Below are 3,613 nucleotides of genomic sequence, written 5' to 3'. Positions count from 1 at the left end.
GACTGTATTGAGTAGATAGATAGAAGATAGATAGATAGAAGCATTTATTTATTTATTTGTTTTGATAAAACACTTTGGGTCAAGAATTTGAGACTCCTTGAAGCACACCCAAGTAAAAACAGTCACTAACTCACCTTCCAATTAACTTAATCCTCTGAGGGGCAGATCTGGCTAAATTGGTAAAGAACAAGCCTTTTGTTTTGAACATGGAGCATGAACACTGGAATTGTTCTCAATGCCCCTTTTGTCCACATTTTCTCCATCCAAAAAGATGCTGGGTAAATATTAGAATAGTATTCATTTGAAGAGGTCTCAACTAATCCATGTGCCTGTGGTGTCCACAGGTCTCTGTTGAGTCCTGTTAAGCACAATTCACCATGAAAGGTAGCCATTCTCACTGCAGGTAGATTCAGAATTATGAATTACTGCTACCATTTGGAAGCCAGAGTCAAGAGCTCAAGGGTTTCTTGGAATTAAGTTTATAACCACAAAGAATCACATGGATTTTTCTCACTGCTAATAGTCAAAGCATAGAAAATGAGGAATCTTTTTTTACAGTGACCTTTTCATCTTTCTGATCTGTGCTAATGTTGACACATTTCACCAACTTTAACTAATTTTATCTATCATACGTATGTGATAACTTCCTTTCCAACCAAATTATAACCATGAGCATTTTAATAACCAGGGGATATTAGGATATGCAGAGGTATGCTATTTAGTTTACCACCTATCTGAAAATGCATTAGACAAGTTTGGAGATTTCTCATTTATATACCTCTTTGGAGTTTCTCAGTTGTCATCAGCAGGAACCAGAAAAGTTACTGCAGACACAATCTAAAAGCAGAGATGAAATGAACCTTAGAAATCTCACATGCTAACCTCTTAAAGCCAGTGGTATGCTGATTAAAGATACAACAGCTAGCTACCTGGGATATTAAAAACAAACAAACCTGATCTGTAGCTCTTGCCAATTTCAAACTACCATTATGGCCGATTTCAAGCTAGGAATATGTGGTATCATTGAACACAGAGTTGGAAAGCAGTATGTACAACTGGGCTTTCCAGCTGGTGAGGTGGTACAGAATCTGCCCGCCAAAGCATGATGCAAAAAACACAGGCTCCATCCCTGGGTTGGGAAGATCCCCTGGAGGGGAGGAAACTGGCAACCCACTCCAGTATTCTTACCTGGAAAATCTCATGGACAGAGGAGCCTGACAGGCTACATACAGTCCATGGGGTAGCAAAGAGTTGGAAATATTTCAACTGTAATAAAGAGAAAAGAATGTTCACTCACTCATGCACAACTCGGTCTCCTGATTGACACCAATGGGGTCCTAATATGTTCATCTTGAACCCATGGCACAGACATAGGATGGTGCCCCTGTACCCAGAGGGCAATTCTCCCCTGCAGGAACGGCCAGGTGCAGCTTCCTGTTCTTAACATAATTTCTAAGTTACTCAGATATTTCTGGATTTGTGACTAAGTTTAAATGATTACCTCTTAAAAACTGGTTATGCTTACCAATTTATTTGATAAAATAATAATCTAAGGAAACTTTCTAGGATATATTAATCATATGCTTCCATTTTTTTTTTTAAAAAAAGAAATACGCTTATATGAACCCTTAAATTACACTTAATTTTTAAATATGGGAAATTGGGAACAATTAGTATAGAATTGGCAAAACTATACCATGTGAGTATAAAATAAAGTAAGACAAAGTGTGCTAACCCGGTCTTACTCAGAAGCAAATGGAAATAATTATAGCCATTCAATCCTTAAACCTGAGCCAGGGGACAGGGGACAATGGAGACCCAGCACTAAATATTATTACTAGGATTGTATTATGAGCAGGAGTAAAGCCTTAAATATATTACATAAGAATCTTAAGAGGCCATCTGGTAGGATTAATTAATCCAAAGTTTACATCTGACAGTAATTAAAAATCACCAAGCCAATGAGATATAAATAGGATTTCAACTGTAATAAAGAGAAAAGAAAGAGGAAGGAAATGGAGGTTATTTGTAGAAAAGAGAAATTCAAAAGGTCAAATTCTTCCAGAAGAATTTAAAATCTCCAAATTGGAGAGGAATTTTCATGCACAGACCACGACTGGCTCCAAGACTTCAAGGAAGCAGGAAGTAGCTTACACAGGTGACTTTAGACTATGGATTGGGCTGAATCAGGGATCTCTTGTACTGTGAATGAGGACACTCTGAGTATTTGAGAAATTAGTAATGCAATGTCTAGGGGGAAAATAGTATTTCTAATTATTAAAATGACACTTCTGCTAAGGAGGGGTGGCCACATTGCTGAATTTTACATTACATTCAATAATTTTAGTTACTCAATAATCTTGAAAGTTATATACTTTGCTTGTTGTGCTGAGTTGTGCTGAGAGGGAAACAGAGGTTCAGAGAAATAAAATAAATTTCTCAAAGCCACACAGCTTATTTGCCCAATGCTAAAGCCTAGTCGGACACGACTGAAGCGACTTAGCAGCAGCAGCAGCAGCAAGCCTGTGCAACTTACTGAAAGTACATTGTAGTAAAACTGCAAGGACTGCCTCTGGGTGGAAAGAAAAGAAATCTGCCATTTATAGAGACTGGGATGAGGGATCATAGCTTAAGAATTTGATAAATGAAAGAAAAGAATATCAAAGCTTCTGCTATTTCCTCATTAATGCTGATGGGTGAAGACCTAAAATAAATAGTCATTTGTTTAGCTGAGAAACTTCATAATTTAGGACAATATAAAAATATGTAAAGAACTCAGGATGGGTGAAGTAAAGGAGACAGCTAGGTATAAAAAATATGATTGTAGAGCTTGGAAGAGAGATTTCTGGAAAGAACGATATAAAGAAGTTCAAGAAAAGGAAATCAAAGTGAGAGCCTAAGAGCAGAAATCTCTACAGTCAGGAATGTCTGATGGCATTCTAGGGCAGTTAGATTTAATATTCCATTTTATATTATTGTGTGTAATCCTCTCCCTCTTTTGTTACTCCCAAACCAACCTTCAGTAATAGTCCACTAAAAATAACTTTGTGTTAGTGAAGCTTTGGGGAAATGAAGAATGCAAAATGTGTTTAGGCTGGTTTGTCAGTAGAAATACTCAAAATAATAACTTAAAGGGGCAAAGAAAAAAAATGTAGGAAGCAGGATGAGGTGGGTCCTTTGGAAACTCATTGAAATATTAAAAGAGATTTATAGCATGTGGCTGGGGACTCAAGGAATCGAATTAGAATGCAAAAGCAAAGAGTGACCTCAGAAAGCGGGAGAACACTGAGATATTAAGATAACTGGGTGACGCAGGAAAAAGGCCTGACCAAAGTTTATTATCAAATGCTGTTGGAAATTAGTTTTTGAAGAACTGTATTAATTTTACCTAGTTCTAGGCAGCAGCCCAATTGCTGAGGAGACTTGAGGCTGTTTCTGATGATGGCTCCTTTACTAATCTATGGAACTGAGACCTTGAGAAAACTGCCTTTATGATAAATATCACATTTAATACATTTAAAATTTTCTAGTCAGAAATCCATAGTTTTCCATAAAGGTTTCACAGTGTATCACTTTAGAAATGAGAGTGAAAGTAATAAACACAGATGCAAAA

General features: G+C 36.9%; 1 long non-coding RNA gene across 1 annotated transcript; it reads right to left on the bottom strand.

Moving 5' to 3' along the window:
* Positions 1–777: 777 nt before the first annotated feature.
* LOC129642290 (uncharacterized) lies at positions 778–1,690 on the bottom strand. The gene is made up of 3 exons (XR_008709595.1): positions 1,526–1,690; positions 1,189–1,266; positions 778–837 (listed from the first exon to the last, which is right to left on the bottom strand). It is a non-coding gene; the product is annotated as an uncharacterized LOC129642290 (long non-coding RNA).
* Positions 1,691–3,613: the final 1,923 nt, after the last annotated feature.

The sequence above is a fragment of the Bubalus kerabau genome, chromosome 1, assembly GCF_029407905.1.
Source record: "Bubalus kerabau isolate K-KA32 ecotype Philippines breed swamp buffalo chromosome 1, PCC_UOA_SB_1v2, whole genome shotgun sequence".
NCBI lineage: Eukaryota > Metazoa > Chordata > Mammalia > Artiodactyla > Bovidae > Bubalus > Bubalus kerabau.
The sequence above is the reverse complement of the archived record's forward strand: the minus strand, read 5'-3'. Positions and strand labels throughout refer to the sequence as shown.